This window comes from Hylobates moloch, unplaced genomic scaffold, assembly GCF_009828535.3.
Source record: "Hylobates moloch isolate HMO894 unplaced genomic scaffold, HMol_V3 SCAFFOLD_12, whole genome shotgun sequence".
Lineage (NCBI taxonomy): Eukaryota > Metazoa > Chordata > Mammalia > Primates > Hylobatidae > Hylobates > Hylobates moloch.
Genome location: NW_026652287.1, coordinates 16,563,767 through 16,580,371, shown reverse-complemented (window position 1 = coordinate 16,580,371; position 16,605 = coordinate 16,563,767).

The following is a 16,605-nucleotide window of genomic DNA, read 5'->3' as shown; positions in this document are numbered from 1 at the left end:
ATGTGGAAAATCAATTTCCTCTAAATGTTTGAAGAATGGCACAGAAGGACCTGATTTCTTTTCCCTCTGCTGGAGTCAATCTGGAGACAACAAACTTATAAAATGAATGAAAATAGCTATGGTTGCAGGATGCAGGGTGAATGCCGAGTTAAGCAAAGCCCCATGTCAAGCTCAAAGTTCTAGCTTTTTTGTCCTGAGGCCAGAGACAATATACGTTTGTGTCCCGAACTGACGTGCTGTTAAAAAGTCAAAGAAAAGAAAGAATTTTACTTCAGCCCAGCAATTTCACTTCTAGGAATCACTCCCACAGAAAAACTCCCACCAGTATGCAAGAATATACGAACAGGGTGTTCCTCACAGCCTGGCTTGTGATGGTGAAAAATTGGAGGCAAGATAATTATCTGACAAGAGTGGACTGGTTAAATAAATGGTCATATATCCATGCTTTGTAGCCATTAAGAAGAAAGAGATAATCTATACGTATTCCTGTGGAAAGCTTTTTCTGATATGGTATTGAGTTTTAAAAAAAGCATATACATATATGTATATGTATATATATATATATATAGTATATAGAGTATATGTAGTTGTAGCACTATATATAGTATGAGTTCGTTTTTGTAAGAAACCCCAAAACTTCAACAATGATATGCACATTTGTATGTAGATCTTCGTACATGAGTAGAGAAAGGTCTGAAAGGATACACACCAGGCTGTAGATGGTGGTGATTAAACCCAAGGTTAGAAATGGTAAGAGGGGAGATGTCCCTTCTATATTGTTTAGATGTTTTACAACAGGGTATATGGCTTTGGTAATAAAAAAAAAGAAAGGAAGAAATTGGCTGTTCAGCTTGTCAGAATAGCATTGTACTAGATGTACCACTGTTTCTGAGGAAAGGGAGGATCAGGCCTTGACTCCACAGGGCTGGCAATATGATCTAGCCACACATGCAAGTCTGTTACACAGCCTAGTCTGATACTTTATAGCTCTTCCTAGTCAATAATCGCCATGAAGGGACTTAATCCTTAGCTACCTGCCTACCAAATCAGAACCAAGTTCAAACGTCCTGGGGCCAAGGCCGGAATTTAAAGATTTACTTTTTTAAAAAATTGGGAAAATACACATAAAATAAAATGTACCACTTTAAATTATGTGATTTATTAGCATTCAGTACATTGGCAATGTTGAGCAACCATAAGCACTATCTCATTCCAGGACATTCTCATCACCCCAAACAGAAACCTTGTGACCATTAAGCAGTCACTCCCCAATCCTTCCGTACTGCAGCCGCTGAAAATCACTAAACTGCTGTCTGTCTCTATGGTTTGGGCTGTCATGGACATTTCATATAAATGAAATTATATAACATGTGGCCTTTTGTGTCTGGCTTCTTTCACTCAGCACCATGTTTTCAAGCCTCATCCATGCTGTAGCTTGTATCTGCACTTCATTCCTTTTTATGGCTGAATAATATTCCATTGCATGGATAGACCACAATTTGCTGATCCATTCATCATGTGATGGACATTTTTGATGTTTTTATCTTTTAGTTACCATGAATAATTCTGCTATGAATATTCCTGTATGAGTTTTTGTTTGAACACCTGTTTTCAGTTCTTTGGGGTGTATATGGAGGAGTGGAACTGTGAGGTTCTATGGTAATTTTATGTGTAATTTATTAAGATTTGCCTTTAAAGTTCCAGAAGCCTCGTCTCCTGACCATAGAGGACATGCAGTGAGTGGGAAAAACTTCCCCTGAGTTTCTCGATTCTGTCCCCTGAGTCTAGGCAGTTAAGTACATAGATGAAGATCATTACTATGTAATTACCTTATCTATACTTAAAAAATCATCTGCTAAAATTCCACTTCTTTTAGAGTATTCCAAATATTTCCATTTTTTCCCCTCTATCACCTATTTGTCCCAGAGCACCAAATATTTCTATTACATGTGAATTTGGGGAAGCTGTTAGTGAAAATATATTAATTAGGGCTGGGTGCAGTGTCTCACGCCTGTAATCCCAGCACTTTTGGTGGCTAAGGTGGGCAGATCACTTGAGTCCAGGAGTTTGAGACCAGCCTGGGCAATGTGACAAGACCCTGTCTCTACAAAAAGTACAAAACTTAGCTGGGCATGAAGGTGCATGCCTGTACTCCAGCTCCTCAGGAGGCTGAGGTAGGAGGACCACCTGAGCATGGGAGTTTGAGGCTGCAGTGAGCCATGATTGCACCACTGCACTCCAGCCTGAATGACAAAGTGAGACCCTGTCTCAAACAAAATAAATCAATAAACAAAATACATTAATTAAATGATTAATTCAGAATTTCTCATGTAAAAATCCTGTTTTTCACTTGTGGAAAATCAACACTTCTGATGATTCCTAGCAAAATGGGCATTAACACTGAATTGGTCGAATGTCAGACCAGGTCTTGCAAGGTAAGCAGGGTCTTGAAATGGGCTTTTACTGATCAGCAACCTATGATAAAGAGTGGGCCTGACTTGTAATTGCTGCAAACATAGCAGGTAAGTTGCTTTGGATGTAGGACCTGGGCTGAAGCCCAACTCTAGCAACTAACTTACCTTGGGAAAGGTAAAGGGTTAGGTACACCCTTATGAGCCCTCAGTTTCTTCCTCTGTAATGCGGAACTGATTATAGGACATACTTCATGGGTCATTCATTTATTCATTCATTCAGTAAATATTTATTGTATACCTATGGTGTGCCCCATGCTATTCTTAGCATTTAATAAAACAAACAACAGTAAACATGATAAGTAATTATAAGACAGATGGTGTTATGTTTTATAAGAAAAGGTAGAACAGGAGGGCCAAGAGAAAGGCTGGATTTTCTCATTTATTTATTTTTTAGAGACAGGGTCTTGCTCTGTTGCCCAGGCTGGAGTGCAGTAGCACAATCACCGCTCACTGCATGAACTCCTGGGCTCAAGGGATCCCCTGACTGTAGCTGGGATTACAGGTGTGTGCTACCATGCCCAGCTATTTATTTATTTATTTATTTATTTATTTATTTATTTATTTATTTATGGTAGAGATGGGGTCTTGGCATGTGCCACCATGCCCAGCTATTTATTTTATTTTACTTATGGATTTATTGATTTATTTATGGATTTATTAATTTATTGATGGTAGAGATGGGGTCTTGGTGTGTACCACTATGCCCAGCTATTTATTTGTTTATGGTAGAGATGGGGTCTTGGGATGTGCCATCATGCTCAGCTATCTATTTATTTATTTATTTATTGTAAAGATGGGGTCTTGGTGTGTGCCACCATACCCAGCTATTTATTTATTTATGGTAGAGATGGGGTTTTGCCATGCTGCTGAAGGTGGTCTTGAACTCCTGGGCTCAAGTGATCCTCCTGCTTTGGCCTCCCAGAGTGCTGGGATGACAGGTGTGAACCACCGCGCCTGGCCTAAAGACTGAAGTTTGAATAGCACGGTCACGATAGGCTCCACTAAGATGGTGACATTTGAACAAAGCCTGGAGGAAGAGAGGGCATAAGTCACGTGGGTATCTTGTGGGGAAGGAACAGGGAGTCCACAGGCCCTGAGGCAGGAGTGTTTGGCCCTGTTCATGAAAACGCAAAGAGACCAGAGTGCCTGGACCAGAGTGCGCAAAGGCGAGAGGAGGAGTTTTGGATTCAACTTTGAGCCAGATGGGGAGCCCTCGGAGGTTTATGACCTGAGCTGACTTGTATTTCATATGCATCATTCAGTCTGCTGTGTTGAAAAATAGACCACAGACAGACAAGGGCAGCAGCAGGGAGGCCAGTGAGGAGCCTCCTGCAATCATCCAGGTGAGAGAAGATGGGAGAGCTTGGACCAGTAAGGTGGCATGGAGGTGCTGAGAAGTGGTCGGGTTCTGAATACATTCTGCAGGTGGAGCCAACACAGTTTCCTGTTGGGAGGATTAAATAAGATAAGAGGGGCAGAGCTCTGCGCACAGAGCCTGTATGTAGATAGTACAGAATAATGGCAGCCACAATTATGATCAAGGTGGGTATAGTGTGTTCCCCTGTAGGAGCGGATCAGGAGCTAAAAAGAAACTGAGCAAGGGAGAAGCTATTAAGGTTCCCATGTGGTTTGCAGTGAGTTACAAAGGCCATCAAAGGTAACAAGACTTTCACACAATGCTGAAAAGGGCTTCCACAGTATCCAGAGAACTAGGGAGCCGAAAGCAGCAAAGCTACATCATTTAGACCAAACTAGAGACTTTAGAAACAAGTTTTTCGGATAATTGCAAATACTTCTTTTCTTTGTGTGTTAGGTTGGTACAAAAGCAATTGCAGTTTTGCATTAAAGGTAATGGCAAAACTGCAGTCGCTTTTGCACCAGCCTAATAGTATATGGAAAGCAACATCAGTCAGGAAAACTGTTTCTAGATTCCCTGGCTTTAGAAATATTTACTGGCAATAATATCATGGCAGCTCAGGCATTTAGTTTCGGGTTTTTAGTTGAACTGCCCAACTTCAGGATCCCTTTCAGGAAGAAGACCCAATTGCCAAGAGACGATTGGATTCCTTTCAACTCAACTTCTCTTTGTTCCAAATTCCAGCGACAAGCGGTCTGTCTGAGGATGATAGAGATGGATTTCTCCAGGACAATGCCAACCTTGCTCCTCCTGCCTCTAGTAATCAGACCTCCAGTTTATCTTCTGCCAAACTCTTCCCATTGGACATCTGGCCCCAGCAGGGAGAAACACAGACCAAGGCACTTATTTTGGCTTTGACGTCAGCAAAGGAAGGCTGATGAAATTCATCATCAGCGCAGATGAAAATCCACCGAGCCCCATCTCTCTTCCTTACACCGCCTCCGTTTCGAAAGCTGACAGAGGTCTCGCTTTCCTTTTGTTTTCATTTTGCTCTGGATTAAGGTTTGAATTTTTTTCTACAGTTAATTAGAAGATAATAACGCCAGAGAGCTTATTGTTAATTATTTGTATCTGTACTTAATACTTATAAGTGTACTCAGTTCTCGCGAGCTAATATTTGGCTTGTCAGATGCGTTAGTCATTGTAATTAATTGAGCCCATATACATTTACTGGGGCTGTGGGTAGAGTTATAAGAACAGCAGCAGATCTGAAATGTCTCCACTATCTTATGCTTATCACTAAACAGAGAATTTGAGGGAAGCGAATCCTTCTGGCAACCTTCACTCTTCACCTGGCTGACTTCTTTCCTCGTTCTTCCCTAGAGGGTCTTCTCTTTAAGACCGTCTATATCCTCTCTTTCTCTTGGCTCCTGTTAATTTCCTTTGGAACATCAGGCCCAGCTGCTTTGTTCATGGGGCCCAGTGCAACATAAAAACACAGAGCCCCTCGTTCAAAAACTATTAAGAATTTAAACATGGCGATGGCAGAACATTAAACCAAGCCTGGGGGCCCCTGTGATTGCACAGGGTGCGTGCCCATCAAGCTGGTTCTGCACACCGTTGACTGCCTTTGTCCTTTCCCCAAAAGGGGGCTCCTCCACCAGAATGTGCCCCATCCCTCTTCTCTACAGCTAGAACAGTGTGCAGCACGCCAGAGGGGCTCAAGAAGTGGGCAAAACAATTTTCCAAATGCAAACTTGAAAAACGCAAAGTGTAGCCATGCCACTCCTCTGCTTGAAATCTCCCATGGAAGGAGCAGAGGGAAGTTTCTGGAGGAACAGAAATGTTCTATACCTACACCTGTGGAGGGGTGGTGGCCACACGGGGGTATACACCTGTCAAGACTCATCAAACTGTAGACTTAAGAAGAGTCTGTTATACTATGTATAATTATACACCAATAAAAAATAGCATGCTTACAAAAACCCCAATGTCTCCACATTATCCTCAAGGTAGTCTATTCTCCCTCATATGTCACACAAGGTCCTTCCCCAGGGGCTCATTCTGAGTCTTTGCAGCCTCACCTCCAGCACTTCTGTGGCTTCCTGTTTTCCAGCCATGGTGACTGCCAGCATGTCCCAGGCCTACGTGCCGTCTTACTCAACTGCTCCCCAGCCCAGGAGTTAAAAAAATCAAAATACGTGTCACCCTGTAGGGCACCAGCACCAACTGAAAGGGACTAAAGAGCAGGAATGGGGCAGAGTCCCAGAGCTTCTTGCTGTGCCAAATGTTAACCCTTTAGTGTCTGCATCGTGGTGAAGTGGGCAGAGATCCAAGACAGAGGAGGTAGGGAGGGGGCCATTCCGTGGGCTCTGGGCCCTCACTGTTTACCAATCAATATGGAGGTAATCAAATATTTAACCTGGCGTAGTCACATTGGCGTGAGCCTGCTGAACATCAACCCACCACCTAAAATATGGGCCAGGCCAGGCGCAGTGGCTCACGCCTATAATCTCAGCACTTTGGGAGGCTGAGGCGGGCAGCTCACCTGAGGTCAGGAGATCGAGACAAGCCTGGCCAACATGGTGAAACCCCGTCTCTACTAAAAATAAAAAAATTAGCTAGGTGTGGTGGTGCATGCCTGCAGTCCCAGCTACTTGAGAGGCTGAGGTGGGAGGATTTCTTAAACCCGGGAGGTAGAGGTTGCAGTGAGCTGAGGTCACGCCACTGCACTCCAGCCTGAACAACAGAGTGAGACTCTGTCTCAATAAATAAATAAAATGTGGCCAGCCCTTCCTTCTCTGGCTGACATCTACCTCTTCCTTCACATCTCAACTCAAGTGTCTTCTCTAGGAATCCTTGGTGGCCCCGTCTCTTTCTTGTTCTCTCTTGCATTTGCCATACTGTCCTGGATTAATTGATATACATTCCAGTCTTAATCTCTGGAAGGTAGGGACTATGAGTTAGGAAAGGTGCCTGGCACACACACACTCAGGGGCACACACATGGATGAAGGGATTTTCCTGTTGGCCTTCCTGGCACATAGCGCAGACACTATAGAAATGGATGAATGAATGGATGAATGAGTGATTTTCTTATTTCCTTTATCTATATTTGCTTTCATTGAAACAGTGGCAATTCTTGAGACATGGGCTTGGAGAGAGAGTATTGCAGCAACTATACTGCAGTCTGAGATCTCAGACTCCGAACTCAGGCAACCTGGAGGGATTCTAGCGCTTGCCGTTCGTCAGTTCTGGGTGTGTGACTTGGCCTCCCTGAGTACCAGATCAGGTCATTATTGATCTGACTTCACAGGGTTGCTGAGAAGCTCTAAGCACTTAGCCCTCAGCAGCTCTGACTGTAAGAGAAATTGTATCTTGTTCACCATGGAGCCTGAATCGGTGGATGTGGTCGCCAGATGCCAGGAGAAGTCACCTGCCATTTGCAGCCGTCCTCAAGTAAGCATCTTTGGTTTTTACCTTCCATCTACCCAGTCTCTTGAGTCAGATGATTGCACAGCAAAAATGAAATATCCCTGCGATAAGAATATATGATTGGCAGATGTTACTGAACTGAAATCTGTGAGACAGTGAAAATGGATATTTTCTCATTTGCCTCCAACTTCCTGGTGTCTCTGCCGGAAGGTACCAGTTTCAGCCATGAGAGAGAGAGAGGGAGACAGAGAGAGAGACAGACAACGAGCACTGAGGGGAGTGATCCTCAGCTTCATCAGGTGATCAGGTGAACCAACTTGTGGATTACCTTCCCAATCAAAACCCTGCTTTCAGCCTTTCTGGAAGTTCTGTGCAGGAATAATTCTTGGCTAAACATAGCATAAATTGTCCCATCACCCCAGACCTCCACTTCCTTCCAAACCTCAGCTTCTTAACCAAGTCCTACATTTCCAAGAAAAGGCATTTTAGCATCCTGCATAAAAACTCAAGACTCCAGAGCCTGAAAGATTGAACGTTTAATCCCACATTTACCCATTCCTGGCTGTGAGATCTTAGGCAAGGCTCTTAACCTCTCTTAGTTTTATTTTCTTCCCCTGTCCAGTGAGGAAGAACAGTATCTCTTTTTTTTTTTTTTTTTTTTTGAGACGGAGTCTTGCTCTGTCCCCCAGGCTGGAGTGCAGTGGCGCGATCTCGGCTCACTGCAAGCTCCACCTCCCGGGTTCACGCCATTTTCCTGCCTCAGCCTCCCGAGTAGCTGGGACTATAGGCGCCTGTCACCTCGCCCGGCTAATTTTTTGTATTTTTAGTAGAGACGGGGTTTCACCGTGTTAGCCAGGATGGTCTCGATCTCCTGACCTCGTGATCCACCCGCCTCGGCCTCCCAAAGTGCTGGGATTACAGGCTTGAGCCACTGCGCCCGGCAGGAAGAATAGTATCTCTGTTTCAGGGTACCTGTGAGGACTACGTGATCTTACTAAGTGGAAAGATTTGGTGAGAGTTTCTTAAATATTGTTTATGATACTCTTTGGCTTCAAAAAAGGATATGGAATGGTGGAAATATTTTTTTTAATTCCGTAATGATCCCTGCAGAACTGCAAAATTGGAAAGACTCTTACTGAATGAATCACCTCATGTGCCACTGGCATCTTTCTGCATGGTAGGCTGAAAAATGACCTCCCAAAAGATTCAGGTTCAAATTCCTAGAACCTGGGGATGTGACCTTATTTAGAAAAAAGAGGCCAAACATGGTGGCTCACACCTGCAATCCCAGCACTTTGGGAGACTGAGGCAGGAGGACTGCTTGAGGCCAGGAGTTTGAGACCAGCCTGGGGAACATAAGGAGAACCCATTCCTACAAAAAATAAAAAGGTTAGCTGGGCATGGTGGTGCATGCCTGTGGTCCTGGCTACTCAGGAGGCTGAAGCAGGAGGATAGCTTGATCCTGGGAGGTCGAGACTGCAATGAGCCTTGATGGCACCACTGCACTCCAGCCCAGATGACAGAGCAAGACCCCATCTCTAAAACAAAAGGAAAGGAAAACAATATTTACAGGTATGATTAATTAAGGAGCTTGAGATGAGACCATCTTGGATTAAGATCAGCCTTAAATCCAATAGAGATGCCTTTATAAGAGACTATAAGGGGGGAAGACACACACATAGGCGAAGGCCATGGAGGCAGAGATGAGAGAGATGCAGCCACAAATCAAAGAAGCCAGCAACCACCAAAGCTGGAAGAGGCAAGGAAGGCTTCTTCCAGACCTTTTGGAGGGAGAACGGCCATGCTGATGCCTTGATTTTAGACTTCTGGCTTCCAGAGCTGTGAGAGAATAAATGTCTGTTGTTTTAAGCCACCTAGTTTGTGATAATTTGTGATAGAAGCCCCAGGAAACTGATACATCCTATAGCATTTTTAATGGGGAATGCAACCACTTGCTTATACTGGGCAGTTCTAAGGATAAAGAAGATGATTCTGCAACATGTGTGCCTTGAGCATTTTGGTAGAAGCCAGCATGGGGCCCTGACAGTCTAATCATTTACAGTAGACAGACTTTTTTTTTTTTCCTGAGACGCAATCTCATTCTCTTGCTCAGGCTTAAGTGCAGTGGCTCCATCTTGGCTCACTGCAACCCCTGCCTCCCGGATTCAAGCGATTCTCCTTCTCAGCCTCCCAAGTAGCTGGGATTACAGGCACACTCCATCACACCCACTAATTTTTGTATTTTTAGTAGAGACGAGGTTTTACCATGTTGGCCAGGCTGGTCTCGAACTCCTGACCTCAAGTGATCTTCCTGCCTTGGCCTCCCAAAGTGCTGGGATTATAGGCATGAGCCACCACGCCCAGCCAACTAGACAGACTTGTGTTCAAATTCCAGCTTCCCCTTGAATAGCTGTGAAATCTTGGACAAGTTACTCAACCTCTCTGAGCCTCAGGTTCTTCGTATGGAAAACAGGAATAGTGCTTTGCCTACCTCGGGAGATAGGGGGATGATTCATTAGCTATGCCTGGTATGTGCCTGGCATGAAGAAATTGTTTCATGAACGTCTGCTGTGACGGCAAACCTTTTGGGCAGATCCATCTAGCTTCTCACGCGTGCGGCAAGTGGCTGCCGTGTTTACGACCGTCCTGTGACTGTGGGGACCGGCAAAGCTAAATGGCCTGAGTGGGTTGAACTGTGGCCGCACCTGGTTAGCACCGTTCTTTTTCTTCTTCTGAAGGAAAGGCGTGGCTATCCCGAAGTGCCTTGTGAAATAGCCAGCCATCCTGGGCTGCCCTTTCACTGTTCCTGCTGAAGCCAAAGGTGCCAGAAAAGCCTTGACATTGAGCTCCGCGCTCCCCAGTCGTGACTCTATGTCTACGACGAACTTTCTTTTTTTTCTTTTCTTTTTTTTTTTTTTGAGACGGAGTCTCGTTCTGTCTCCCAGGCTGGAGTGCAGTGGCGCCATCTCGGCTCGCTGCAAGCTCCACCTCTCGGATTCACGCCATTCTCCTGCCTCAGCCTCCCGAGTAGCTGGGACTACAGGCGCCCGCCACCACGCCCGGCTAATTTTTTGTATTTTTTAGTAGAGACGGGGTTTCACTGTGTTAGCCAGGATGGTCTCGATCTCCTGACCTCGTGATCCACCCGCCTCGGCCTCCCAAAGTGCTGGGATTACAGGCGTGAGCCACCGCGCCCGGCTACGACGAACTTTCTAAAGGCAGTGGCTTATAAACGAGCAGTACTGACTCCATGGCGGTTCCATCTACTTCCCGAGTGTGTCTGTGTTCAGAATGCTCTGCCATCCACAACCTTCCTACTTAACTGGTTAGGAGTACCTCCTTTCCACTCACTTAAAGGGACATTTTTCCAATGAGAGCAGGTCATATTTCAGACTGCATTGCCAAGGTACTAGGAGCCAGTAAAAGGGAGCATTTAACACGGTATTTTTCTTGACTGGCAAAACAGGTCATGGCTGTAAAAGAAACAGCTCTGGAGAAGGAGGCAGCCTCGCCGACTCCGGGCTCCCTCTCCCTACCCCCCCTCCCCACAGTGTTTAAAGCATTCTGGAGCCGCTGCCAACTTTCCTGGCAAAGCTCTTATTTCTTTACATGTATGTTGCATTCCATCTGTTTAATGTGCGTTCTGTGCCATTCACGGATTTTGGCAAGGTCTGGCGAGGTGGCATGGCACGCTCAGGCTTGTGCTAAGCCAAACAGGGCATGGGGGAGAGGGGACTGGAGGCCGACGAAGGAGTCCTGCTTCTCCCTCTGGCTCCGGGAGGCCTGGAGTTGCAAAGACGGAATTGGAATTGCATAGCAGTTTTCCTCCAGATGTGACTGAATCGCGCGTGTTCCACTGTTGCATTTCACCCTCCACAGAGGGGTTTTGGGGTGCGGTTTTGCAGTTTCTGAAACACAGCCAGAAAAATCGAAATGATGAAGAAAGGTAACAGTAGGGAAACCCACTCATACTCGTGGATCTGGGGTTTCCCTAGAAACACTGCAAGGCCCTGAAGGCCAGAAAATGCTAACACCTGGATCCGATAGTCCCAACGCCTAAAGAAAAACTGATCTCAATCTTTGCATTATTCTCGAGAACCATTAAGTACTTGGTTGGTGAAGCGGAGGCAACGTGCTGTGATTTGGATCCAATTTCATCCACTTGGAAGACAGGAAAGCCAGGTTTTATGCGCTGCCAAAACATCTGGTGAGTTCAGTTAAAAAAAAAAAAAGGCACCAGTTTGGTGGGGGAGAAAACAAAACCCTCTAGAAACAGTTGTTGGGTATTGGGTGACCAAAAACATTCGTTCATTGACACCCAATGTTCACTTTTCCGTTGGTTGCTGGTTTTCAGAATGGGGAAAGCAAGACTTAGGCGAGAGAAAGGCAGATGACGGGGTTAAAAACATGAAGGTTCACACTTTAAGAAAAAGTTAAGTGCACATTTCTTGAGTCCAGCCAAGATAACGAACAGAATCTCCCTGTTAAGAAGTGGAGTTACTCACCTGATTGAAGAGAGATGACATGGCACAGGAAAAAAAAAAAAAAAAAAAAAGGTAGAGGCTCCTAATAAGAAACAGCCGCATGTGGGATAAAATTAGTGCAAGTTGTGTAATCCCAGTTGGCCAGTTGTAAGAACAGGGAGGAGAAAGGAGCAGGGGGAACATGTTTCAGATGTGATTCAAGAGGTCCTGGAGCCCGTCCTGACCCTCTGGGTTGGAATTTCTGACTCTCTTCTCTGCCTTGACTCAGAATAGGAAACCGAATCCTGACCGCGCGTTTCTTTTTATAGAATTAAACTTTCTTGCCAACTTCCTCCAGAGCACAAGATTACCCCTCATCGTCTCTAAACAATACGCCAATCATCAGATGGAAGTGAGGGGGTGCACTGTCCTATTTGCACCAAACATAACCCAGGCCCCCGAGCAGAAGACAAACAACAGGAACAGAGTTTGGCTTTTGTACCGGGCCTGGTAAATACAACATGTTCTTACAGGTTGGAAAACCGTCTGGTTCCTCTTTGTACTTTCCCACTTTCTCCCACTTCTTCTAACTTGAATCTCTTCGTTCTGCTTCGACATTGGCCAAGTTCACATTTGCCAGTTGCCGAGTGGATAATGGATGGTTTGTAAGATGAGTCGTATGCTAGGGAGACAGGCAGCTGAATGTATACTGTCTGTGTGAGCAAATGACTTCTTTTGAACCTGAATCCCCACCCGGCCCCATAGGCCATCCATGTGCTGATAGACATTGAAGAAGATGACAACAGAATGACTTAATGCCCATTCAGTCAGTCGTCATATTTGTGCTGGTGAGGGAAACCTGCAGAAGGTCCCTTGCCCTGGTAATCAGTTAGCAGGGGTCAGTCCTTGTGTGTAAGGTATGCTGGTGCTTGGAAGCCCAAAGGGGACATTAATAGAATGCAAAGTGTTTGGTAATCCCTCATTAAAAATGGATTTTGTTTTCAGTGCTTTGAGGATGGGAATAGTGAAGTTGGAAACTGTGCTTATAATTGGGAGCAGGTCTCCTGCCAGATTCTAACAGCTTTAAGGGATATCCAGTTTTGGGTTTACAGTACTACATTCTGGCTCATTGAAATTGCATCTAAACGTTGCCAGAATGTGTCATAAACTACAAAATCTGTACAAAAATATATTGACATAATGACTCTGTAGCCTTAAGTCAGAGGGGTGGGGGAGCCATGTGGCCCCACCAGCATTGTTCTTGCTCTGTCTCACGGCAGACTTGGGTCACCTGGGACAATTACCATTCATGGGATTCTGACCCTGGTCTGACCAGTTCTCTCAGCTGCTTAGAACAGCCTCACCCTGTCCCATGGTCACAAATAGCATCCCTGCCTGTGCCACACCAGATAAGGGGCTGGGGATCAAGCCCAGCAGAATCGTTCCCACTTGCTCCTAGAATAAAGTCCCTCATGTCCTGCTGGCCTCATCATTCTCAGCTCTGATCACTCTTCACTCGCTGAACTCCAGACACAAAGCATCTTCTTTTTTTTTTTTTTTTTAGACAGAGTCTCAATCAGTTGCCCAGGTTGGAGTGCAGTGGCCCAATCTTGGCTCAGCAACCTCTGTCTCCCAGGCTCAGGCGATTCTCTTGCCTCAGCTTTCTGAGTAGCTGGGACTATAGGTGCCCACCACCACACCCGGCTAATTTTTGTATTTTTTGTAGAGATGAGGTTTCATCATGTTGGCCAGGCTGGTCTCGAACTTCTGACCTCAAGTGATCCACCCACCTCGACCTCCCAAAGTGCTGGGATTATAGGCGTGAGCCACCATGCCTGGCCAACTCTGCATTTCTAACAAGTTCCCAGGGGATGCTGATGCTGCTGGTCCGTGGACCACGCTCTGAGTAGCCACGGTACCAACCTTTCTCAGGGTGCCATGACAAATTAAAGCCTGACTGACTGAAAATGAATTGAGCTACTACTCTCTCTGTTCACCTAAGAATGGTGCTTAACTAGAGCCATTAGCTAGAAATTAATTCATTACATACCTTACATGCCTTAGGGTAGGTGGTTTTATTTGTTTGTTTTAATTTTTATTCTTTTAGAGACAAAGTCTCACTCTGCCCCCCAGGCTGGAGCTGGAGTGCAGTGGTGTGATCATAGCTCCCTACGACTTCCAACTCCTGGGCTCAAGCAATCCTCCCATCTCAACCTCCCAAGTAGCTGGGACTACCGGTGAACTTAACCATGCATGGCTAATTTTTTATTTTTTAATTTTTGTTAGAGATGGGGTCTTGCTATGTTGCCCAAGCTGGTCTTGAACTCCTGAACTCAAGCGATCCTCCTGCCTCAGCCACCCAAAGTGATGGGATTATAGGTGTGAGTCTCTGCGCCTGGCCTGGGCAGGGTCCTTACTACTGACATTTGGGCTGGAGAATTCTTTATGGCGGGGGCTGTCCTGTGCATTGTAGGATGTTTGGCAGCACCCCTGGCCTCTACCAACTAAATGCCAGCAGCACCATCCCCAAGTTGTGACAACCAAAAAATGTTTCCTGACATTGTCCAAGTCCCCTGGGGGGCAATGTTGCCCCCCCATTGAGAACTACCATCTTAACACGTTAGGGTGTCATTCTCTGGCAGTACCAGGTTGAGAGGGGTTGGGAAGTTGAAGATAGTGTTTTGTTCATGGCTATAATTCTATTGCCTAGCACAGCACTCTGCATATGGCAGACCCTCAATATGTGTTTGTTGATTGATTGAATGAATGAATGAATAAATGAAAATAAATGAATGAAAATGAACTCCAAAATCATGCTTGGCTCATGGGTAAATAGAATTCTCTTCACACAGCCTCCAACCTCCTCCACCCCACTCTCCTCCCCCCAACCTCAAATCAGTGGGCTTGTTGTCATCTAAGGCACAATTTTTCTAAATGTAGCATTTTCCAGGGTAAATATCCCTTTGAAAAAAATGTGAAGAAAAATTCTCACTTGAGATCTTTTTTAAATGTCTCCAATGACTAAAATCCTCTTACAGTAAGTACCCAGAGAATTGCATTTGCTTAAAGAAAAAAAAAACTGCCGTTTTTAGTCAAGAATGTAGAAAGTACTTGAAAATCATATACTTTTTTCCCCCCATCTTACTGAGCAAATTATAAAATGTTAAAATTGATTTTAGTTCTAGATTGTTTTTAAAGCTCCACCTCAGACTGAGGCCTCATGGATAAAGTGGTACTAGGGACTTATTTGGAAAAAAAAAAATCCCTATAGTAGTAACACTGGAAATTCAAGGAGGAAAAACAGTAGTCGCAGGGTTTTTGATTTGTTTTATTTAGGGGCGTATCTTATATGATTTCAAGAGGAAAATTACATATAAATAAAATCTACATTTTGCTTAAAATTATGGATTCAGACTGTATTAAAAAATACGATTAAACCAAGCATGGTGGCTCACACCTGTAATTCTAGCACTTTGGGAGGCCAAGGTAGGTGAGTCACTTGAGCTCAGAAATTTGAGACCAGCCTGAGCAACATAGCAAAACCCCGTCTCTACAAAAAATACAAAAATTATCTGGGCGTGGTGGTGCATGCCTGTAGTCTCAGCTACTTGGGAGGTTGAGGTGGGAAGATCGCTTGAACCTGGCAGGTGGAGGTTACAGTGAGCCGAGATTGTGCCACTGCACTCCAGCCTGGGCAACAGAGCGAAAGCCATCCCCTATCTCAAAAAAAAAAAAAAAAAAGGTGAATTCACTCAATGTATATGTTTCCACACACTCAGTAACTCCAAGGCAAGTTTTCAAACCAAATTGCCATGTAGAAAGCAAAGCCAACTTCTCCCTCTTCCCTTCCAAACCTTTGGGCAAATGAGCAGGCCGAGCTCTCAATTACTCAGGGCAGTTGAATGAGATTTGGAGCACTGAAAAGCTTTCTGGAGAAGAACACGGTGGTGGCAACCTTTCCGTGCTCGTCTAAGTATATCCTTCTTTACCTAATAGAGGTTAAAAATCATTTCTATTTTGCATGCTTACCCTGACATCACTTGTCAGTGACTGCCTGAACGGTTCTGGGCAAATATTGTGACTCCAAGTCTCGGTTCTCTATGTGGGGAGGGGAAGGGTGCTGTGATTGACTGGTAATGTCTGCCGTGAGGAGGGCCATGGAGAGTGGTGGATGGTCTGTGTATTTGCCATTCCTGGATCCTGGTATAGTCTTCTCTTCTGTCATAGCTGTTCTAGTAGGAGGAGAACTTCAAGGAGGAGGTGCTGTGCTTCTGAGTATAATGTGTCTCACTCCATTTCATACAGATACACCAAGTCAGCATTTCAATTCACGAAAGCTCCCAAGACAGATGTGAGACAGAAAGACGCCATTGTGGGAAAATCCCTTTCCTTCTCTGGACATATCTAAATAGGCTGTTATATGTGTGACTCCCTCTCAGGGTAAGTATGGCTAAGACATGCTATGTCCCTTCATTGGGTTACTCTACATTTGACTCTGTCATTGTGACACTATATGCTGCCAAAACATCACATCCCTTCCCTTGGAATAAAAAGGTCTTTTCATAAGACTTATTAAGTCTGAATATTAATCATATTCATCATTATTCAGTCTGCCTGCTGTCCACAATACTTAAATGAAGGGAAATTTTAAAAATAGAAAAAGACAAGTTTAGGAACTTCAAGACAATGATGAGAAAGTAATGATGGGGAAGAAAGCAATGGTGACCAAACCTATATTAAAAAATCTTAAATAAAAAAATTAACAAGTAGACTCTTAACTTTCAATATTAGTCTTTATTTCAAAAATAAGAGGAAGAGTGATTAAAGACATGAATTCACATTTGAATAGGGTCCAAATGACTTAAGGACTATTTGGA